The sequence below is a fragment of the Panthera onca genome, chromosome A2 (assembly GCF_046562875.1).
Source record: "Panthera onca isolate mPanOnc1 chromosome A2, mPanOnc1 haplotype 2, whole genome shotgun sequence".
Lineage (NCBI taxonomy): Eukaryota > Metazoa > Chordata > Mammalia > Carnivora > Felidae > Panthera > Panthera onca.
The window spans coordinates 51,957,952-51,982,119 of record NC_138340.1 but is presented as its reverse complement, the minus strand read 5'-3'; the positions used below and the strand labels follow the sequence as shown (position 1 = coordinate 51,982,119).

General features: G+C 51.0%; 1 protein-coding gene and 1 long non-coding RNA gene across 13 annotated transcripts in view; one reads left to right on the top strand and one right to left on the bottom strand.

Annotated features, from left to right (window-relative positions):
* ATP2B2 (ATPase plasma membrane Ca2+ transporting 2) overlaps nt 1–24,168 on the top strand; it is a 382,029-nt gene that overhangs the window by 186,695 nt on the left and 171,166 nt on the right. Inside the window, exon 4 of one of the 11 annotated variants that reach the window (XM_078442749.2) lies at nt 9,563–9,655. The exons of the other annotated variants lie outside the window; for them this stretch is intronic. The gene's annotated coding sequence lies outside the window, so the exon portion shown is untranslated. The remainder of the gene's footprint in view (nt 1–9,562; nt 9,656–24,168) is intronic. 11 annotated transcript variants of the gene reach the window in all.
* On the bottom strand, nt 1,770–15,090 carry LOC144615682 (uncharacterized). 2 transcript variants are annotated; one of them, XR_013554122.2, is made up of 3 exons: nt 14,805–15,090; nt 4,346–4,558; nt 1,770–3,763 (listed from the first exon to the last, which is right to left on the bottom strand). It is a non-coding gene; the product is annotated as an uncharacterized LOC144615682 (long non-coding RNA). The 2 variants fall into 2 exon arrangements; XR_013554121.2 differs by having other exon boundaries at nt 4,346–4,555; nt 14,805–15,087.

The window sequence follows — 24,168 nt, the reverse complement described above, 5'->3', positions numbered from 1 at the left end:
GTCTCTTGGGCCAGCCATCATCTAACATGAAGAGCAAGCAGACTTGAACCCAAGCTTTCTGTCAGCTCTGTGCTGAACTCAGGGAACTCGGGAAGCCAGAGTCCTAGCCTTCGAGGCGGTCACAGGGGAGGGCCACGGGACAGGCAGGCATGCAGCTGGCTACTATTATTGGACAGGTACATGCCGGGGGCCAGAGGGCCTTTCCTAGCAATGATCTTCAGCGGGGAGGGAAAAGGCTTCTTTCCCAGACTGTTTCTTGTCTTTGTCTCCTTGAAGGGAAAATGCCCTTCCTGAGTGCTCTGAGAGCACCAAGAAACCCCACTAGCTCTTGGTGCAATCAGATAACTAATCAGTCACTCACTTTTCATTCTGGGATGAGACCCGCTCCTGAGTCTGTGTTACACAGGAAGTCCCAAGTGCAGAGGCACCCAAGCCCGCCACCCCGTGGCATCCCCAGCTCGCCCAGGGTCCCTGAAGAGGTCAGAGGTCAGTGGTAGACCCCCCACCCTCTTCTTGACAGATCCTCATCTTTAAAATCAGCTCTCCCACCCCAAATATCGCTTGAATGGAGAGCCGACAATCTACATTTCTGATGCCACAGTGACAACTGGGGAGGATGTGCTCTGATCTGGTTGGAGTGGGCCCGACTGGGCACAAGCATGCCTCGGTGTTGGGTTTAAATCCCAATGCCGCCAGTCCAAGCTCTGTGATTCTAGGCAAATCTTGCCACGTTTCCAGTCTCAGTTCCCTCATGTGCAAAGAGCGGGGGGGGGGGGGGGGGGGGGGGAGGTGAGTTCCTACCACACAAGTGAGGGATGTCTGGAAAGGACCTCATGTGGTGCTGGGCAACCAGCCAGCATTCTCCGGCTTCTGTCTTCGGGCCTCAGCTTCCACCCCTGCAGACAAGGTGTGGGATCAGTTGGGTTCTGGCCACAGCTCATATGGCTCTTGAGAGCAGTCTCCAGGGAGCCCAGCGACCGGCTGGGCAGAGAGAGCCTCCCATGCCCACAGGCCTGCTCTGCCAGGAGCTCACCGTGTGACCTGGTACGACTGCCTCCTGCCCTGCATAGGCCTAGTGGTTCCGGGTGACAGTGGTGAGGTGTCAGGAGCCTCTGACTTAGTGCAGCCATCCAGAGGTCTGAGTTTGTGCCTCACCGGGTGCCATAAATTCTCTTCTTACCCTACACATCTGGAAGTCTCTGAGACCCACTCAGGGTTGCAGAGCCTGGAGCTGAGGCTGCCAAATCAGATGCTCCCCGCCCCATGTCCGGGTAACCAAGGCCTCTCCGACGCACTGGAGGCAAAAGCATCTTCACAGGGACAGCCGTCAATGCTTAGCACAGGCCGTGTCTCCTAGTTGGCCCCCGCCGATGCCTGTCAAGATGACTGTATTAATGGATCAGCTCACCCAGACTGCAGAGGGCAGGGCCTGGGGCCGGAGGCAGTGGGGGGAGGTAAATGTCCCAGAGACACTGTACTTCCAGAGAGGAGCTGAGTAGAAGTGCTTCACGGAAACCACCAGAGCACTAGTGGCGGGCTTGTGGGCACCCGTGGTCAGGAAGGCTGGGGATGGGCTGCGCTCAAGTCTGTCTTCCCGTGTACTTCCTGTTGCAGGGTAGGGTCTGCCCCCAGGCCTTGTCATGATGCTGCTGGGGTTTGCAGTGTCTCTGGGGGGTGTCCTGCGTATTGAACTGCACCCAAGTGAGGATGAAACAAAAACATTTATAGGGGGTAGAGTGGGCGCGTGGTGTGGTGGAGAGGGCACAAACTCTGGGTTCAAATTGGGTCCTGCTGGGCAAGTGGCCTCCCTTCTCTGGTCCTCGATTGGCTCTCCTGGAAATAAACCAGCAGCCACATTGCAGGGGTGGTTGGGAGGATGGAAGGTGCCCTTGCAGGCCACATGCCCATTCCACCAGCTGGTCGTAAGGCAGGACTTGCCCCCTCTTCCTGGGCCCCTAGCATCATGTGGATAGGCCAGGTGTCCCACCTCCAATGGCAAGAGCAGAAGCCTCTGGGCCTCCTCTACATGCCCTCCTCTGGGCTGTTCCCTTCACTTGGTCTTTCTTCTGTGGGTACTGGCAGTTGTGCTGGCAGAAGCCCTGTGCTCAAACTTGGAGAGACCAGATGGGGCCACTCATTGATGGACCTCAGTTTTCCCCATCCATACACTGGGCACAGCATCCCTTGCCTCAGGGGCTGCTTTGAGAGTTACTAAGGCAACCAATACACAAGGGCCTGAGAGGTAATTGCTCAAAACTGTTTCTGAATCCAATGGGATCAAAGGCTACTGGGGTCCCAGGTGTCACTGAGCTCCCTCAAGCCCGGGTCTCAGGTTTGGCCTGCCTGAGTTAGTAGGAGAAGTGAGAAGGGGTCTGCCTTCCCTCCACTGGGCCAAGAATAAATAAAATACGTTGGATCTTATTGTTAGAAGGAACTGAGGAACTCTTCAGCAACTTCACCCAATGATAGAAGCTTTCCCCTGAATCCTTGACTAGTAACTTTTAAATTTTTTCCTGGTTCCTTCCAGGGACAGGGGCCTCACTCCCTGTTATGTGGCAAAGAGCAGAGATGGCACACAGTTCATGCACTTCATGGTCAGGCATTTTATGCATTAAAAACCCCAGCACTCCTCACTCGGGGCATTGTTACTCTTCCTTTAGAAACAGTTGTAATGACAAGAGTCACCAGGAAGACCCTGCTCAAGTTTCACCTCCCCCAGAACTACCCGCAGTGTAACTCAGCCCCCACGAAAACGAATCACTCCATCTTCCGGTCCCTGCCACTCTTCTGATACGCCTCTGTGGTTGAACCCATCACATGTGTTTTATTTGGTTGTTTTGTTACCTCTCTCCCACTAGACCCTAAATGCCCCACAGCAGGAGTGGAGCGGTGGAAGGAGTTTGCTGGGGTCTTAGACTCAAATAGGTCTGATTTTCATGCCCTATTTCCTTCTAGCCTTATGATCCAGAGGAGGTGATCTAACCCTCTCTGAGCACATGGATCAATGTCAACGTCTGTGTGACCCTCTCCCTCCCTGAGCACAGAGCGGAAGTCCTGCTTCTCTCTGTATCCCTAGCACCCCCCCCCCCCCGCCACACACACACACATAGTAGGTGCTCAGAACTTGTTGAGTAAAGGAAGTGCAAGGAAGCCGCTGGGTGGGGTAAATTATGAGGTCACAGGGGAGGGAGTTTGAGACTGGAAGCAAACGCACTGCCATCGTGGAGAGCTCACAGCATTGAAGCCAAGAGCAGAGACAAGCCACTCAGAAAAATAAGACCCTCAAGCTTAAAACTTGCAGTGGTCTGGGGCTACTTAGTGAAGGGGCAGCAGAGGCAAACACGCTTGGGAGAGCCTCACATCCCCACCCAGGGATCACTCCATAAGAACCGCCATCCCTGTGGTCCCTGCACTGGCGTAGTCAGTATTCATCGGTACCTGTGTGATTTAAACTGTATTTTAAGAAATAAAAATCTGGAAAGGAAAGGAAGATGCTACCTTGACTAAATAATATGTTTGCAGCATAGATGTTCTAGTATTTGTCAAACAGGAACTGTTGTGATTAGCACACTATCCATTCACTTAAAAGTGAAAAACAAAATAGGGGTGAGTTCCTCACACCTGAAAAGTTTAAAATAAAACAGAACGTCAACACACAAAGGGGAAGGTTGTAAAAGCCGGGAAACCACTCTGTGGGAAGTGCTCTCTCTCCAGTCACGTTGCTCTGCCAGACGGGAAACAATGCACGGTTTCTTCCTGTGCTCTGTAAACAGAGAGAAAAGGATGGGCATGTTCTAAGGGAACAAGCAAGGGGTGTCGTGGGGCCGAGAGACAAGGTGGGTGGGGGACTCTGTCACCTCTCTTCCCTTTAGTCCAGAGAGGCTTCCTGGAGGAGGCGAGATCCGGGGTGTTTGGCCCAGGCCCTCCCCACCTCTCCCTGCCAGGCCTGTCCCCAGCGTTCACACTCACATGGCCCATTTCATTGGAAGCCTCCGTTCTTGGGTCCGGCCAGGTGGACACATGGTGGCTGCCCTTTCCTCATGGTCCCAGGGCCACTCTCTACCAGCCAGTCGTACAGGGAGTCCTCAGAACAAAAGGACTTCCAGGTAACCAGGACTGGAGCAGCCAGAGTGCCACTGATAGGATCAGAAGCCTCAAGTGAATGTGGCCCAGAAGGAAGCCGGGGGCACAGAAACACCCACCATCCATGCTGCCTTTGGCAGAGGCTACTATTTTGCCAAGCACACAGCACTGTGGAGGCCAGCCATGCTTCCCTGCCCCTCCCCACCTCCCCCTCCCCGCTCACTGCTCCCAAGGCCAGAAAGCTAGGCAGCCCCACTGGCACCTGGACTGGATCCGGTGGCCACCTCGCAGGGTGTAGCCACTCTGTGGTGGTTGTCCGTGCTGAAGCCAAGAGGTCGGAGTGGGGGGTTGTGTCTGTGGCCTGGGACTCATCGGGGACACCGGGGGATTCGCCACCATCTCCAGCTCAGGTATGGGAGAATGGGTTCACGGGGCACTGCTCAAAGGGCCTGGGTCTCCAGTGCAGGGGGAGCTGCTGAGATGGAAACAGCTTCGTCATGTAAGAGGGAGTACTTGTAAACCTTTGAGCCCTGGGCTAGGAGGCAGGCTGGAGGGTGAGGCCTGGTCTGGACAAGCCCTGTGCAGACTGACAAGGAGCCCCCCGTGGGGGACAGTCTCTGGCCTCACTCAGCTCTGCAGGCCCCCCTCCTCCGGAGGGCTGCTAAAGCATAGAAGAGCATGAGCTCCAGAGCCACATGGCCCAGGTTCAAACCCTGAAACCTGTGTGACTGCACGCTTACCTCTGCCTCTCTGTGCCTCAGTTTCCCACCCTGTAAATGGAGGTGGTGCCAACGGTCCCTATTCCATAAGGCCGTTGCTAAGGTCAGATGAGACCATAGAGACCTTAGCATAGGTAAGTGCTCTGGAGCTCAGAGCATCGTCCCTGCCCCCTGCTGCTCCCCAGACCCGGGACCAGCCTTCAGAGCTGCAGGGTCAGTGCTGGAAGGAAAGTCAGGAGACCCATTAGGCTGCTTGCTCATCTCATAGGTGTAGCCACAAAGGAGATGACCTAGACCCAGGGTTTGAATCCTGTGTCTGCAGACTTTGTAGCTGGGAAGTCTTAGGTCCTTGACCCTCTGAGCCCCATTTTTTCCATATGTGAAATGGAGACAATTACAGGACCGACTTCATGGGATACTTACAAGCATGAAATTATGCTGCACACATAAAGGGCTTATTCTCTACCTCATACTTAAATTGGGAGCCATTATCACCACCATCACTGCCACCATTATCACTATTGTTGTTACTATAATAATAATAACAATAACAATAATAATAACTATTGTGTCTGTGGCCTGGGACTCATCAGGGACACAATTATTATTATTGTTATTATTATTGTTATTATTATTATTATTGGAAAAGGAGGCTCAGAGAGGGAAGGGGACTTACCAGCAGTCATACAGAAAGTCAGAGAGCAAGACAAGACCCAGCCCTGGCCTCCCAACCTCCAGCCCCTGATTTCTGCTCACCTCACCATCTCAGAGGTGGCCATCTCAGAGGGCCAACCCTCTTTAGTCACCTCTCAGCACATCTTACCAGGAGCTTAGTTTGCAAGAGGTCACTCAAATGCATCTGAGAACCTGCCTTCCCTGACCTCATTGCTTCCAGACACAGATCTGGGGGTGCCCCGCAGCAAAAGCTGGCACCCCCTGAGAGGCTAGGTCAGCAGAGAGCCAGGCAGGAGGTTACCTTCTCCCCATGATTTCCACAGCATCCCTCCAAAAGCCCGCCAGCTTCCCCACTGTCCCCAGAATCTTTGGCCAGGGGATGCTTGAGGGGGACAGGATGAAGCTTTGGGGGGCAGATGTCTGAAAACTGCAGAACTTCTTATACCCCAAGGTGCTCCATAAGAAAGGGAAGAATTGGGACTCCAACTTCCAGCAAAGTTTCCTTGGACCTTGGGGACAGGTTTGGGAATCATCCTCAGTCATCTCAGTTCCATTAGCAGATGGACCACCTCTGGTGGGACACTTGTCCCTGTCTCTTTCACCTTCTGCCCATCAGAGTTTGGGTCTTCCCTGGCAGGGAGGAACAGAGACATAAGAGGAGGCATGGACACAGAGGAAGGAAAGGATGGGGTTTGCTTTAAGGGGAAAGATTAGTTATGTACACATTTTAATAATGTAAATACTACCCAAGCAATAATAATAATTGTTCCTATTTCTTGAATACTTACTATGCACCAGGCACTGTGCTAAGAACTTTATATACATTATCTCTCTAATCTTCACTACAGCCTTATCTGGTAGAAAATATCATTATACCCATTTTACAGATGAGTAAACTAGCAGAGGCTTATTTATATACCTTGTGGTGATTACAGATGCCATGGAGATGATACAAAGGAATGAGCACTTCTGAGAAGAGTGTAATAGGGAGTGCTGGAGACTGGCAAGTTGGAGAGGGTCACTCAGGTTTTCTTTCTTTCTTTCTTTGTTTCTTTTTTTTTTTTTTTTTTTTTTTTTTTTTTTGGAGGCATGACATACATACATTGAAGTGGTAAAGTATGCTAATCTTAAATGTATCACTTGGTGATTTTTACATATATATTTATACATGTGTTACCATTACCCAAATCAAAACATGGAATAATTCTAGTATGCCAAAACATGCCTTCTGAGGCATTCTAATTTAATTATTATTTATTTTTTTTAATTCTGCAAAACTATCACAGCTAAGAGGAACCTAAGGAGACATGATGACCAAATATAATGTGGGATCCTGGAGGGGGAAAAAAAGGGGTTGTAGATAAAAACTAAGGAAATTTGAATCAATTATGTACTTTAGTTAATATTAACATATCAATATTTATTCATTAATTGTGAAAATGTACCATACTAGTATAAGCTCTTAATACTAGGACAACTACCTGGTAGTTGTAAATTTGTAAAATAAAAGTGTTCTTTTATTTTAGCCATTTTTTATTTGTAAATATAAAAGTGTTCTAAAACAAAAAGTTTACTTAAAAAAAAAATCACTCAGCAGATCCTCAAGCAAAATATGTTTGTAGGCTGGATCTGGCCTCTAAGCTGCCAGTTGGCAACATCCAGTGCTATAATGTCCCCATTTTACAGGTGGGGAAACCGAGGCCCAGAAAGGGGAAGCTCCCTGTGCAGGGCCCCCGTAGCATGTCAGTGGCAGAGCCAGAACCCAAAGATCAGTCAGTACTCCAGCTGCAGAATAGGGTCTGTGAATCTCTGAGTGCCTTGCTGAGGCCTTGCCCTACAAGAAGCTGCCAGGGGCCAGCCGGCTTCCCTCTGCTGCTTCCTCTTAAGCTCTCCAGGGCTGTCAGTTGGAAACCAGTTCTCCCACTGGCCTCAACTCCAGAGGGTGTGGTCATGGGCAGTTCCTGTTCTGGGAGCAGGATGTCACCTGCCCACCCCAGCCAACCTCGATGCACCATATAGGTGTCCCCCATACCCAGCACAAGATCTGAGTTGAGTGTTGGATGGATAGGTGAGTGAAGAAATGGCGGGAAGAAGTAAGTGGCAAGGGTGGGTTCTTAGGGGTGTGTGGAGGGAGATAAAGGGGGCCAGGAGCACAGATTTTGCAGTCAGATTGGCTGGGTTGAACCCTGGTTCTGCTGCTTCCAGCCACATGACCTTGGACAAGTCAACCTCTCTGTGCCTCAATTTCTTCAACTTAAAATGGGGATAAGAGCAGTACCCGTGAGGGAGGGAAGTAATAAATATAGGAGAGGAGGGAAGAGAAATAGCGGAGGGGGGGTGATGACTTAGTTTTCATATCGGGACATGGAAACTTAGACGAAGCCATACACTAACCCAGAAAAGGTGGCCACTAACCCAGAAAAGGTGGGTGAGTGGCATTATACAGCAGGTAGAGCACAGATTTGGGAACCAGTCTGCCAGGGTTCAAACTCCAAGTCTGTCACTTACTGGCCATGTAGCCTTAGGCAAGTGAGTTAACATCTTTGTGCCTCTGTCCTCATCTGTAAAATGGGTGTGGTAATTATCATACTTACTCCACGAGGTTTTATGAGAATGAAGTAATTCATTGGTGTGTGTATAGCACTTAGGACTATACCTGGCATGTTTAAAATAACCCCTGGCATATAAGGAGTGTTTATTAAATAGAAGAAAGGTCATATGCCAAAAGCCCAGTCTCTTCCCTGGAAGGGCCCCAACTTTCAGGAGAGATTCAACAGGCATTGTTAACTCACCTGCTGAATCCAGATGAGAACCTGCCTTAATGAAGTCACATGGGGAGAGGGCTGAAGTGGTGACCAGCTGCCCATCTCTGTGGCCTCACCTACCTCCAGCCAACCCCAGGATAGGCAGCACTTTTTTTGAGCAATATTTTAAGAGAAGCCAGAAATCTGGATTCTTATGCACAGTTTCCCAATTTTTAAACATTGGCACTTAGTTCAAATTTATTTTAAGCTCTTAGCAAAACAAACAAATTTATTTTAAGCTGGCTGCTCTCCCAAGTGGCTGGTTTGCAGCCTCTACCCCAGTCCAGTCCTGCCAGTTTGCTTTCTTTTACTTTTCTCCTGCATTTTAGAGGAAAGGAAACTGAGGCCCAGAGAGAAATGCTTGAACCTGTTGTGTCTGACCACTTAGTGCAGTCAACAGGCAACATGCTGGTTTCCCTCTCCTGGCTGCAAGCCACAGGGTTCCCCAGGTAATCAATCAGACTTTGGACCAGGTGAGGGAAGAGAGCTAAAAGGGGAATTTTCTCCAGGCCAGGGTTCTTTTAGTAGCATATTTGAAATCTGATGTTTGTTAATTAAATACCATTTGCACCATGCATCAGGGGTGTAGCTGAGTGTGAAGCAAGAGCCACCCCCACTTCCAAAGCCATAGCAGAGACTTACAATATATAAAGCTCCAGCTTCACTCTCGGCCCTGGCTTAGCAGGTAAGGGCCTGGGATTCCCGGGGGTTCCTGAATCTTACCATTTGCCACTCTGTGGTGACTAAGGGAGGAGCTCTGTTGTAAAGAAGTCACTACGTGATAGCTAGAGGGCTTGAGGAAGAAAAAGAGGGGAGTCATGTTCTGGAGAGAAGTTTTAGAGGAGTATTTTTGGGGAAGAGAGTTAATTTACAGGCTTGTCACACTCTGAACTTGAGTTATCTTTTCTTTCTTACTGAAAAAGTTCTCTTTGGCTCCCATGTATTTAAACAGACTGTACCGCCATTTCCTCATCTGTAAAATGGGGATAAATATTGTACTCACTTCCTGCAGCTGGTGATGAGGGTGAAATGAGACAGCATGTGCAGAGGATTAAACAATAAAAATTAGCCATTGTTATCATTGTCAGCAGCGGCCAGCCTGCCTGTGTCTACAGGAGTAGCCTGAGAACCTTTCACTTTTGGCCTTTCTTTACTCGGTCTGCATGATTGTGATCTTTGCTTTGTGTGGAGAGTTAACGCATCTAGTAGCTGTGGAGGAGTTCTTGTGGGTCCGGTTCTGTGCTTGACTCTTCCACCTATTTTCTCTTCCTTAACCTTCAGAGTAACTCTGGGAAGCCAACACCATCATCATCTTTGCAGATGAAGAACCTGAGGCTCTGGGAGGGAACATGACTTATCCAAGGTCACCCCCAGGTAGGGACGCAACCTTGAGCGAGTCCCATTACCATCCTGAGCCTCCAGCTTCCTCATTTGTAAAGGAGGTTCAGGACACCCATCTCAGTGCTGCTGTGGGGATCTATGAGGTAATACTTGGGAAGTGCACTGTCAGCTGTAAACCCCAGCCAAAGGGACAGCATCAATGTGAGTCTTGCAGAGGCCTGCTCCCATTTGGGGCTCAGTGCATTTTGGCAGTAGGAGCCATGAAGGAAAGTTATTTCGAGTGTCTTTTTTCTTGGGTGCTGTCCAAAATGTATCTCCTCCCTCCAGCTAACAAGTGCAAAGCCGGTTTCAGCAGAGGCTCTGCTCAAAGCAAGTCACTTCCAGTGGAATGACCTGGAAGATAGAAAGGAAATGGGCATGATGGTCACAGGGGAGACAGGATCACAGAGAAAGCCTCAGGCTGTGGAGGCAGACAGATATGTGATCAAATCCTGGCTCTTCCACTTCCTAGCTGTGTGACTCTGAGCCAGCTAGTTAACCTCTCTGAGCCTCACATAGAGAATTGTTATGATGAAGGGAATAAGCAAAGCAGCTGAGAAGCAAAGCATGGGTATCCCACAAACAACCAGTGAGACTAGTTCCCAAGTCCGAGGCTGGGGCTGCAGACATTGCTGGGGGTAGAGAATAGGATAGAAACCAGTCAAGGGTTCAGGGAGAAGGGGTCCAGGGTAGAAGGGTCAGCTGCTGAACTGGGGAAGGGAAGACTTTTCAAGTAAGGCTTAGCAGTACACGTACACTGGAAAGGAAGACTGGTCACATAGGGCTTAGCAGTACACGTACACGGGACCATGAGCCCCTAGAGGACAGGCATTCTGTCCTTTTCATCTCGGTGGCCTGGCTCATAGCAGGTACACAGAATACATTTAAAAACCTGAATTTAACGTCTACTTTCCTTTCTGCCCCCTGCCTACCCATTTAGTCCTCCTTTTCTTTTAATCTCCAACCCCACCAGCACACCTCTGTAAAGTGTGAAAGAACACAGACTCTGGTATCTGACAGACTTAGATTCAAGTCCAAACTCTGCGCATTCTGGCTGGGTGGCATTGGGCAAGTAACCTCCCAATGTTTGCTATAAATGGGCTAATACTGCCTCCCTAGCAGAGTTATTGTAGGAGTTAGAGATGATGTGTGTGAAAGCACGTAGCATGGTCCCTGACACATAGTAGGCATTCTGAAGGTGGTGTCAGGAAGTGCGCTTGCTCCTTACCTGCGTGGCCCATGGCTACCTCCGACTTCTCTGCTCACACACAGACCAAATTCCCTAAGGCACTCACAATTTGTCTTTATATCCCAGACAACACAAGCACCCGGGCTATAAACATCTATACAGTATTACCTCTTTTCCCACTGTCACTTTACATGATTTCCACACTGCTCCTATATTGACTGGCCATGGTAGGGCTAACGATGTCCCCAAAACACCTCAAAAAAGAGTATCCACGGGCAGCTCAGTGATCAAGAACAAACTGTCCTCAAGGATTAAAACACCCATCCATAATCACTAAACCATCCCCTGGCTGTGGGTTTATTAGTGTCACTGAAAGTTCTCAGGTTGAAAGTTTATGAATGAAAGGCTTCCTGGTCCCAGGTCCCAGGTCTTATTCTTGAAGATGGCCTGTAAATTCAGCACCATTGCTGGACTGCTTATTTATGGGTGTTTCTCTGGAAACACAGAGGTGCGGCTGAATCCCCGAAAGGTGGGACTGGCTCTGCTTCCCTGTGAAAACATCTGCAGACAGGTGCAGAGCTTGGAAGGAAACCCACTAAGCTCGGGCCTGTAGGGGCTAGGGGTCCATAGAGAGACCCCAAATGGGGTCTGCCCATTTGGGATGTGTGTGCCCTTGAAGTCCAGCTGGCAAGGGGCTTGGGCCAGAGCTTGCCTATGTCTGGCTAATGACCCCTTACCTACATGAGGTGCAGGCCCTGTTTCAGGAGCCTCCTCCTCAGAACTGAGAGCGGGGTTCGCCCTGCTACTAGCTGGGAAAATGCTGCTTTAATGCCTGACACTATTGGAGGAGCTCCACAGCACCTGCAAGGGCCCTGGAGAGCTTATCTGCAGCAATTCAGCCTCAGTGCCCGGCTCCGAAGCCGTGGTGATATGTCGCCTGCAGAAGTCACGTAGTTTGGTCCAATACAAGTCAAAATGTCAAGGCACAGTCTCTAAGCTCGCGCTTTTGCCCCTGCCCAGCCCCCTTCTCTCACTCTGCATTTATTTAGGATGTCTCTCTACCCACCTGCCATGGGGAGCAGATGGTTCTCCCATCCTCCATTACCTGGCAGGACTGGGAGTCTGAGCTTCAAACTAGCCCCTACCCCACCCCACCCCCACCCCTTATTGCCTGCTCCCGTGCTGGCTCCCACACCCAGCCTCTCCCTCTGGGCCCCTGAGCTAATTACAGGCTTCCCTAAATCATTGGAAGGAAAAGCTAATTAAATCAGGGTCGGCCATCAATTTTCTGGCTAAGGACAGGCAGCCCAACACCTTTCTTCCACTCCAGGATCCTGAAACCACGACTTGAAGTTTTATTTGAGTTTGAGAACAGGGTTTTATCTCTTAGGACTGATTTTAGGAAGAGCAGCAAGATGGGACATTTCCTCAACTGCTCCTTTGCACCATGCAGAGTAAACCCCTGAGAGTATTAGCTCTCCTGTCCCTCTTGGAATCCCTGTTGGCTACTATAAACACTTGTGGGACTCATTCAACCTAAAACCTGTAGGTGAATAAAATTTATTGTATGTTTTCCCCCTTTGAGAGGCAAGGGCCAAAGAAGTCAGAAGTGGGTGGGGCTGGAGGCATGGCAACCGAGGGCTCCCTTTCCATGGCCCGCCCTCTCACTTGCCACCAGATACCAGCCTGCTCTTCTTTTTTCCCTAGAAAAAAAGGACTCAGAGTCCCCCAGTATAAAGAGAGGTGCCGTGACAGAAGTCCCAGCTGTGATTCTCAGCCCCTTCCTGCTTTGTTCCCTCATGAGCCCTGTCCTCACCAACTTCCTCGGAGGGGGAAATGCCTGAGGCCATTATGTGGCTGCCCTAGCCACTTACTTTATTGCAGACAGGGGTGATGTGCTTAACTAAGTAAGGAGATCCCAAAGGCAGGGAACAAATGGGGGGCAAGTCCACTGTATGGATGAGGACCCACTCTCTGAGCCAAGTCTGAAGTCCACTCTGAATCCCAGCTAGCTGTGTAGCCTCAGACAGGTTACCTAACTTTTCTGTGCCTCAGTTTCCTCCCCTGCGACACGGGCATGATAATAATAGTCTGTCCCTCATAGGGTTGTTACGAGAATTAAATGGGTTGGTATGTGTCCGGAGCTTAGAATATGGCCCAGTCTATAATGGGCAGTCCACAAGCATTAGTCATTCCTGGTATTTCAGAACCAGGATCTCACTGACTCCTCACCACAGCCAGCCCAACCTGGTGGTCTGATGCCTCTCATCTTACGGATGAGGTATGCGGAGGAGAAGCTACTTGGCCGCTGTCACTCAGAATGAAACCCTTACTCCACTCTTCTCTCAAAGAAGAGAGTCTGACAATGTCTGTCAGGACAAGCAAGACTCAGGGCAGGGCGGGGGTGGCTAAGAAGGCCCAGGCCTCCCTCAGAGGCTCAAGTGGAGTCGGGAGGTGGCTATAAATATGAGAGGCGAGGGGCTTTCTAACTAGGCCAGGAATGTGTGTTAGTCATTGAGGTCAGAGCGGGCCGCAGAAGCTCTTGGCTGGGAAAGGAGTATATCCAGGACTGAGCTCTCCCGGGCTCAGGGGAAGCCAGAGAGCTGAGGCCGAGAAGGAGGCGATGAGCAGTGCTCAGCTAGGGGCATGCTGGTACCCCAAGATGTGGCCATAGGGGTGGGGGCCCACCCCCAGGAATGTCCTCCTGCCCCTTCTCATCGCTGAGAAGTCCTACCGCAACCCAGATCAGATCAGCCACCTACAACCACCCGCAGGCTGAGGCCAAGCTGTGTTTCCCAAAGGGCACACTCAGGCCACCATTCTGGGGAGTGAACAAGTGCGTCCTTTCTATTTTAATAGCCGTGCACTTATTTTAACATGCTAGGAGAAAAATACAACTGGCAAAGCAAATCCATGATCTCGTGGCTGTATATGCTTAAGATAATACCAAGTAGGTGTATACTTTTTTTTAAGAGAGAGTTGATTTTTTTTTTAAATATATACTCATGGAATTGGCAACCACCATTACTAAGTTCTGGGGGATTCTGGCCCACGGGCAAAATGCTAATTTCCTTGCTGTGGGGTTCTAGTTGCCTTCTGTGTCTCCCACCCCACTCCCCAGCCCCACCTTTCCAGCATCCCTGCCCTTGCGCCTGACCCCTGCCCCACTCTTGCTGTGCCCACCGCCTGGAATGCTTTTCCCCTTCACCTTTCCACTGGCAACGACCAAGTAAAGTGAGCTCCTCACTGGTGCCTCCATGGGGCCATACGGAGGCATCCTCCTCCAGGCTGCCCCAGGCCCTCATCCCTCCACTGCCACTCCCCACACTGCATGAGAGTCATCATAGCTGGGACCATGGCTCCCTCGGTAATGGGGAAAGTGAGCTCTGGGTGTGTCAGTCTTCCTGCCTGCTGTTCCCAGCTCAGTACCTGGTGCCAAACACATGCCCAGACGGCAGACACCCGGTCACTTTCTGGAGCCATCACGCCTGGTGTCAGCTGGCACTCATGCAACCTCACCTTTGGGGCTCTGTCCCCTCCCTCCTCTGTCAGATGGGGATGCCAAGTTTCCTTGCCCCGGGTGGGTGTGTAGAGTCAGTGAGTTTACTCCACCTAAAGGCATATGCCTGGCACATCATCAGCACCCCACAAATACTGGCTCTGATCACAGGAATCCTCAATGCTATTATCATTAACAGGGGCCGGTAGATATTCAGTGAGTCCACAGTGGTGCAGAGTGGAGGGCAGGGAGATCAGACTAGAGCACCTCTGCATTTAGGATCAGGAGAACGTTCTCAGCACCTACCTTCTCCACCCCTCTCATTTTGAATACAGGGAAACTGAGGCCCATGTCACACCCCTGGAACCAGGGCCTGGGACTCCCGCCCTTTAATCTACAGTTGTTCCCCCACGTCCTCCCCAGGCTGGTGGAAGAGGTGACAGTCCAGGACTCACCCTCCCAGAGAGACAGGCAGACCTCCCTGAGCTTCCCCCATGTCCTTGGCATGGGCCAGCGAGACCTGGTGAAGAATTCCAGGGGCTGTGGCCAGCAGGAGAGTTCTCACTTCCCCAAGTCAGTGAATCAAAAGCTTCATTCTTTGTAGATTCCTCCAATAGGTAGGGGCAGACATGACCTTTGTCATTCGTTATTTTTAGCCGCGCAGGCAAGGAATGATAAAAACCTGTATGAGAGCTGACTATAAATAACACGGCTGTGGCATTCAACACACGCACATGCACATGCACACACACATATCTAAAACCTGGAGATCTAAACAAGCATTGCCCTTCAAAGTAGAATAACAGCGTTAGCATGGCACTTCACAGTCAGTGAGCCCATTTCACAAAAGCTATTGCTTGGGATCATCACGCAGTTCCCTGGGGGAGACATTTTTATTGTCCCCATTCTTCAGATGAGAAAATAAGGAATGAGACTGGCCAGTGAAGCCAGTGGCTCAGCGCCTGCCTGATGGTGGGGCCCTGACATCTATCACTGTCCCTGTTGTAGAGTCTCTGGGAGGGAAGCAGCTTGCCCAAGGCTTTGGGGAAAAAGGAGCAGGACCACCTCGGGTCACCTGTCCCCAGATTCAGCAGTCTGCTGGCTGCTAGCAGCCTTATGGGACTGGAGGAAGAAGAGGGGTAGATGTGGACAGATCACAGAAATAGGCACTGGGCATTGTGGACCCCTCGGGATGGGAGTTTGAGTGAGGAAGTGGTGGCTGGGGTGATGGTAGTTAAGAGGAGGTAGGTTGGGGGGCGTCTGGGTGGCCCAGTCAGTCGAGTGTCCGTCCAACTTTAGCTCAGGTCATGATCTCGTGGTTTGTGAGTCCAAGCGCCACATCAGGCTCTGCACTGACAGTGCAGAGCCTGCTTGGGATTCTCTCTCTGTCTCTGTCTCTCTGTCTCTCTCTCAAATAAACTGTAAAACAAAAGAGAGGAGGTGGGTTAGGAAGGGCTCAGCCCTGAGAGCGGCCAAGGGGAGAGGAAGAGAGAAGGTAATTGGCCAGGCTCACCTCGTCTGACACTGAAATCCCTTTGGGCTGGGTGGCCATCCTTGGCAAGCCCATGGCAGGGGGGTAAGAGAGAAGTCCCAAGAGCAGGTTACCTGTGCTGGGATGGGCAAGGGCAGCTGGAGGGGCAGGTCAAAGGACACCAGAGCAGAAAGGGGTCCCCAGAACTGCAAGGCAATGGACTCCAGGCAGCGGTATTGAGCTCCTGCCCAGAGCTCAGTGGTGTGCTGGTGAACATTTAATGACCAGCTCTCAGGGAGGTGGGTGCCCTGCTTTGTGGTGTTTGCCAGTTTCCATGGTGTAAATGCTCCCACCCTGGCAGATTACAGCTACCCCCATGACATTACTTACACATGCTATCAGCTCTCAGGAGCCAGCGCAACTCCAGAACACCGTCGGGCAAGACTGCCACACGCCAAGCCACCTAGGCTAGGACGCCTATGTCCTGCTTACTTAAGGGAACAGAGGAGGGGCATGTGAGTCATTTTAAGCTGCTATTAGTTGTGCATGTAATACACGACAGGCCAAGTATTTTACATGTAGTATTTCAATACCCAGTATAGTCCTCTGAGGTAGACATTATCTCTAGCTTGCTGATGAAGAAGTAGAGGCTCAGAGAGGTGAAGCGACTTGCCCAAGGTAACACAGCGAGTGAGTAGCAGCGCCCGAATATGGATCCAGGTGTGTGTGACTTCCGTGCCCACACCCCAGCCCTGTACCACCCAGCCTCCAGCCAGAGAGGTTCTGGAACCTAAGTTGGGGCTGGATTTTCAGACAGAGGTTCATAGGTGGGTTCCTCTGTGGGGCCAGAGCTGAGAGGCCTGACCAGGTCCCAGAGGAAATGGTCACCCACCCTTAGGAGAAGTCCCGAAAGGTTTGAGACAACGCCCACAGGGGAACGGCACAGAGCCAGAGCACCACCTCCCCCTCACACCCCTGGCACCCCACAGGGATCTCCAAACCCTTGCTCCTTCCTTCTCTCCTTTGCAACTGAGTGTCCTCCTACAAAGTCCTGCTCCAAGAAGCAGTCCCCATACCACCAGGCATGTAGTAGGTGTTAAATTAATGCCAATGATATCTTCATATTCTCTCTCATTTTATTGGAAGACTGGATCAATTATATTATTATTCCCACTTCACAGATATAGAAACTGAGGTTTTTAAAAAATTTTTTGTATTTATTTTTGAGGGGGGGGCAGGGAGAGAGAGAATGAGCAGGGGAGGGGCAGAGGGAGAGGGAGACATGGAATCCGAAGCAGGCTCCAGGCTCTGAGCTATCAGCACAGAGCCCAGTATGGGGCTCGACCTCACAAACTATGAGATCATGACCTGAGCCGAAGTTGGATGCTCAACCGACCAAGCCACCCAGGCACTCCTAGACACAGAGGTTCTAACTGACCAAGTGACAAGCTCAAGGCCATGCAATACTAAGTGGCAGAGCTGGGGTTCCATCCCATATCTCTGTGACCCCTAAGCACTCTGCTATACTATGCAGTATACCCCAGAAAGAAATAGCACCTTGTATCTGACAATTCCTTACAGTTTGTCAAGACCCTTCCATTTCCTTCTTGTACCTCATTGTTGCAAATTGGCCTGTGGGTGTGAGGGCAGGGAGGCTGGGGTACAGGAAGGAGGGCCCAAGAGAGCAGGACACCTCTCTGGCCCATGGCAATTAGCCTCACCTCCAGGGGCAACATGTCCATGGCCTTGCAGTGAGAGAGTTGGCCAGCCTTAAGGACAGTCCTGTCCACAGAGGGCCTGTGGAGTGGGCCACCCAGGCCTAGAAATCCCCACTGATGTAGGGTCTCCTTGGAAGGTGACCATGGCCCCTGTGCAGGTATTCTTTGGAGCCATATTTTATAAAGATAGATTCTGAGCAAGGTGGTCCCACAAGGTGATGGGGGGGGCATTTCTTATAGGGTTAAAGGGCTTCTTTGGAGCCACCACTCGCCTCCCAGTCCTGGCTTTGCTGCATTGTGCCCAAGACAGGTGGCTGCCCTGTCTGGGACTCAGGATCCCTTTCTATAAAATGGAAGGATAGGGATGATGGGGGGTGGGGGAGAGGGCATGGTAGCACCTCCTGGCGCCAGTGGACCATGATTCCACATACACCAGCTTTGTAGGCAGATCCCAAAGGGGATTTCCTCTGGGGAGAAAGTGGGACACCCCCACGGGATACCTTTGAAGGCTGCTGAGGCTGCATCAGCGTTGCCTGTGTTCCAAGGGCAGACAAGCTCATCTTCCTATTCTCCCTCCTCAGGCCCAGCACCACATCCCACTTCTACCCTGTTCCCTTTGGCCGCTTGCTGGACACCCTGGCCAGGCCCAAGCATTCCCCATACTTAAAGCAGGGTAGGGAAGAAGGTCTGTGTTCAGGTCCCAACACCCTTGCCAGCTGGACCGCTTCATTCTAGTTACATGGCCCCTCTGCCTCCGTTTCATCATCTGTAAAATGGGGCTGATAATAAGTAGTAGTTAAATGAGCCACAACATGAAAAGTTCTTAGAACAAACAGTACCTGGCACGTAGCAATTGTCCAGGCAATGCTACCTCTCAGTACTACTATTTGTAACATGTATGAATAGCATCTCTTCTGCCCAGCGGCTCTCAAGTGGAGCTGCCCTTATGGCAATCTAGCATCCTGGAGGGAGCACTGGATTGAGAGTCCTGAATCCACAGCTCTCACATCAGTCACCCTGACAGTCAGGGGCAGGGGTCCCTTCACCTCTCCTAGCCTCCATTTCCCCTTCTGTCAGGTGGCTCCCCTCATTCCCCAGCGCACTTGAGAGTCCTAAATGTCTATTGAATGTTCTTAAACTCACAGCCATGACTCTGTGCCAACAGGACCCCTTTCTGTCTTGTGGATGTATCCCTGCCTCAGAGTCTGCCCCATCATGGTTTGTTGAATGAATGTGTTACCTGTGGAAGGTGCAATGTACTGTGGTGCAGCTGTCTAACAATACGGAATTCTATCATGTGGCAGGTGCCTTGCCAAGGGCTTCATGTTCCTCGTTTTGTTTAATTCTTAAAATCCGTCTAAGGTTCCTCCTACTCCAGGGATAAGGACAGAAATCTGGAGGGTGGTCTACAAGTCCCCCACTCCTCTCCTGCCCCTTGCTCACATTCTTCCCCTCTAGGCATTCAGGCCCCCTTTCAAGTTCCTTGAAAATTGCCAAGCTCTATCTAGCCTCAGGGCCTTTGCACATGCCATTCCCTTTGCCAGGAACACCACCTCTCCTTTTGCCTAGAGAACTCCTGCTCAGACTCCAGACCTCAGCTCAGTGACTCCCCACTTGGGGAAACCTTCTGCAACTCCCCCCTCTACTCCCACCAGGGGTGACCAGGTCTTCCTGCTGAATGTGCTCATGGCCTCTGCCCCTTCATCTTGTACCCTTTTGTCAATTTACATTGGTTTGTGGATCCATCTCGCATCTGTCTCTAAATTCTCTTGAGAGTAGACACCATGACTTTCCTGCTCTATCCTCAGCACCAAGCATAGAACCTGGAAAGTAGTAGACATCAGTGGATATTTGCTCAACAAATGAGCAGACAGAGAAGCAGGAAACTGATGACACCATGCCTAGTTTACAGGTGAGAAGCCTGAGGCCAGAGAGATCAAGAGACTTGCCCCAAATCACACAGCCCATCAGAGTGGAGCAGGATTTGAGCTAGTCCATGGGGCTCTGGCTACTAATCTCTCTGGACCCACCCCTCTCCCATGTTGGGGTGCAGTGGAGGACAGAACCAGAGGCGCTCCCAGAGGGAGGGGGGCTTCAGTGACAGGATAAGGGCTTCAGTCCCCCTCAGAGCCCTGCTCCTTAGAAACCTCATAAGGTTATGAGCCCATAACCTCACTTCTCCTCTGTGAGCCTTCTGGGAAAGATCTGTGTTCTAATTCTGGCTCCAGCTATGTGACCCTGGGCTTGTCACCTCCACTCCCCAGATCTCAGTTTCCTCGTCAGTAAAATGTGGAGTGATGCTCTCCACATAGCAGGCTAATGGTGTGTGCATAGATATGTGCATTAGCACACGGGAAAGCTCTCAGCGGAGATAGCTGACATGTTCCCTGCGGCCTCCAACCTATTCTGATGACACACTAGCAGCCAGAATGGGTGCGTTTCGGTCCCTAACTCCTTACTGGTTACAATCCCAACAGTGTCCACTTGTCCAGCAGTCAGTGCGTGGGTCTCTCAGCTGCAGTATTCTCTATTGTCGCACCTCAGCTCCCGTCCTCTCTGGGAATCCTCTCTCCCTGCTGGGCCCCACCACCTCCTCAGGAGGAGAACCTCCAGAGAGATGGCAGGCTGTGGGGCAGACTGCTAGGTTTGAATGCTTGGTCCTGTGCCACACAGCTGTGCTCCCCCAAGCAAGCCACTCGCCCTGCCTGGGCTTATTCTTCACCTGTAAATTGAAGGTTGATAACACTAAATTCTCCTGGGTAGCAATGAGGAGTAAATGACAGCTCTTGTGTTAAGTGCCTGGCACATAGTAGGCACTTAGCAAATGACAGATTCCCTTTTCTCTTCTCTTGACAGTCCTAGCCCCATCATCCCTACTCCTTCTGTTTCCTCTTTCCTTCTCCTCTTCTTTCCCCAGGGAGTCAGCCTTCTGGCAGGAGTGAAAACACACACACACACACACACACAAATGTCAACTAGGAACCCCAGCACAGTACCTCACATTCTGTGAGAGCTAAATAAATATTTTTAGACCGAATAATCCTGAAGAAATGAATTACTAATGGTAAAATGTCAGGCTATAGGTGGCTGGGAGGGAGCATTGAGGGATAGGGCCTCCTTGGGTGTTCAATTCACCTTGAGTTCAGCCCTGGGTTCAAGCATCCTATTCCCAGTTGAGACCTCACTGAGGAACGTCAGAGTGAAGTTCAGGTCCTCCTTTGTCCTTCACAAGGTGGGCATGCAGAGAGAGCCCCATTCATTGACAGGCTCAGGAAATAGCAACTCTTAACCCAGGACCTCCAGCAAGTGCAAAGAATATTTGCAGAGCTACGGAGAGATGCAAATACCAGTTCAAAACCACCAGGGGAATTTCTTTTTCATTCAACAAACCTGCACTCATCAGTTCAATCAATATTTATTGAGGTTCTGTGCCCAGTGCTGAGGATACAAGCAAATGAGATCCCCAGGATCCCCAAGGATTTCCCCCAACCTGATGGGCATGACATAAAAAGGTTAATAGCAACAAACTCTTGTTGGGGGTTGGAGATGATGGAGGGGAAATCAGGGAAGGCTTCAGAGAGGAGGGGTTGCTGGAGCTGAAGCTTGAAGCATGAATAGGAGTTCTCCAGGCAGAAAAGTGGGAAGGGAAGGCATCCCAGGCAGAGCTGATGGTGTATGCAAAGACACAGAGGCATGGAAATGCAAGAGTGTGTTTGGAGAGCAGGAGAGGCCTAGTGTGGGGGAAAACGGATAGAGGATAATGGGGAGGGTCTGGAATAGTCATGAGCCTCTCATGAGCCCCTCATGAGCCTTGGAAGGACTTTGGGTTTTATGCTAAGGGCACAGGGAAGCCAAAGAGGGTTTAGAGGAGTTGAGAAGCTCTCTGAGGTGCGGGGATGGGTAAGCAGGGGAAGGATAGCAGGAGAAGGAGGAGGGAGACCAAGGTGAGGAGGCAGGATGGACAGATGGGAGTGGGCAGTGTGTTTGCATGTGCATTAACCAAAGGGATAGCATGGATGAGACCATGTTCCCCAGGCCTGGAAAAGGCAACCTCCCCCAGGGAGCCCTCCCATAATAGTTCTTGATTCCCCAGGCTCTGTGTTCTTGCAGGAGAGAAAGTACCAACTCTCTAACTGGCCACTGTTCCTAACATCTGGCCTCAAAGAGGGGCAGCAAGGTCAGTCATCACCACACACCTTCCCTGCCCCACTGAAAGGCTAGGGGAGGCCTTCCGGGCTCTGGTTTTCCTGACCTGTGGGAAATTAAGTCCTGTGGTTCCCTGGATACAAGTTCACACCCACCTCCTTTGGGGTCCTTGGGCTTAGCGCGAGGACTCACGCAGTCCTGGTTTCAAGCCTCATTTCTGAAACTCACTGTATGACCTTCGGCAACATCATTTCACCTCGCTCTACCTCACTTTCCTCATCGGTAAAATGGGGATGAAAAATAGGACCTACCTCCCAGGATGTTGTGGAGGTCATACCATGAGCCATATGGTAGGATGCTGATATGAATGGTGCCTCAAGTTAGAAGTCAGGCTGAACCCTTCTTACTGAGGGAGCATGAACCAGTGGGGGGAGCCAGGCACTGGGGGCCTGGGTTTGTGGGTCAGAAGTCTGCACTGGATTGGCAGGTTCTTAGAGGCCAGCCCTGCCCATGCTCTACGGGGGAGGGATCTGAGCCATCATCCAACAGGATGAAGGGTTAGAAGAGACCCCCCACACACACACCGCCACAACATTTCCCAGGGGCCTTCTGGAGAATCTCGCCCTCTGTGTTTATTCTGTGCTTATTCTATTAATAACAACTGCCATTTTCCGTTAGCCTGCAACCCAGGCAAATAGGTATTATTATTCCCATTTTACAGATGAGAAAACTCAGGGAAGTTGAGTCCTTGGCCCAAATACTGCCAGTAAGTGAAAGAGCAGGGATTTGAATCCAGATCTGAGTGACCACCAAACCAGGATCGGGTTGGCTGAGGAAGTTTTGGACCTCTGTGGGATGGGTATAGGGCCCCAAGGTGGGTGAGAGACTTGGGAAAAGCCAGGCCACATAGTCCCCAGACACACATTCTATGGCCCCTCAAGGTCATGGTCCTAGGAGAGCGTGAGTCATATGCCTTAGAGTAAATTTAGTCAGGGACAGAGGGAACGGTCTCAAACTCAAGTGGGTCCAATCTGGGCTCAAATCTTGACCTTGGCCCTCACTGGCTCTGTAACTCCTAAGCAAGCCACTTGAGGTCTCTGAGCCTCCATTTTTCCCTCCTATAAAATGGGAAGAAGCCCAGTCTCTCCTGAGGTGATGTGTGAAGGCCAGACAAGGCAGCGATGTGAGGGGCCTTTGGAAATAGCTTCTCATCCTCCAAGAGCTCCAGCCAGCAGCTCTTTGTGACAACAGTTAACCTGCCCCAGGACCCCTGTCGAGGCGTCAAAAGACCCTGAGTTGGACGAGGCAAGGGTAGATGTGGTCCTCATTCCTACTTCCCTTCAAGAGGGGGAGGCAAAAGAGAATCTGTCTCCCAGAAAGGACACAGCTGGTGTCTGATTGCATTTGATTCTGCCTCCCTGAGACCCGTCTGGACCTACCTCATCTGTCTCCTTTATGCAAACTGCCTTCATCAGACTGGACCTCATCCCTACCCTTATCCCTGGGTAGACTGACCCTCTACTTCCCCTACTCTCTGGCTCTAGGATTTCTCCCCCGAGACATGGTCTGGACAACTAAAGACTGTTTGAAAATCAGACTGGGCTGGCTCTCCCCTCAGCCCTGCTCTATTTCTCATACCTTCCCCCAACCCTAACCCTCAATCCTTGTTCACCATAAGCCAAATCATGCTGGAGGCAGAAGCTATCAGTAATCCTCCTGGCCAGCCTCCTGCCTCTCTCCCCCTCTTCCCCGTGGGTGACCCTGCCTTGTAGTTTCTAACCTTCCCGGAGTTGCAACACTGGCACCATTGTTAGTCAGATTTCACAACACCTCTGCCTGCCCAGTACCCCCTGCCCCCCAGCATATCCTGGAAAGACAGGCCAGATGCCCTAGGTGTGCCTGCTGCCTAGGGGAGGCACAGGGAGCAGGGCAGGGGACGAATGTCTGTGGCTAGGTGACCTTGGGCAAGCCATTTACGTCCTTTTCTTGAGGCCTCAGTTTGCTCAGCCGTAAAATGGGAGAAATGGTTAGGGGCCCGTGAAGGTCCTTCTGGTTCTGACATGTGATAAATCAAAATCACACAGTACTGGATTCATTTAAGCCTTTATTGTGGCACCTACCACATGCCAGGAGCTGGGGCTCTGGAGACATAGCTGAAGTGGTCACAGCTCAGTGAGGGAGACAGATGTGTAGACCATCACAATGCCGTGTGCTCAGAGCCAGGCCAGACTCATGAATTGGTTCTTTGGGTGGAATCAGGAAGGACTATCTGAGGAAGCAGCATTTGAGCTGGACTTTGAAGGATGAATAGGAGTTCATGGTCGAAACATACTGAAAAACCTTCAGACTCTGCGGGTCGACATTTGGGCTGCCTCGGAAGTTAGGGGGCAGCCTGTAATTGGGGTACAGACACAGAGGTTGAAGCACAACAAGGCCTGAAATACCAAGGAGATGGGAGCTTAACCAGATGTCCATTCTAGTCTT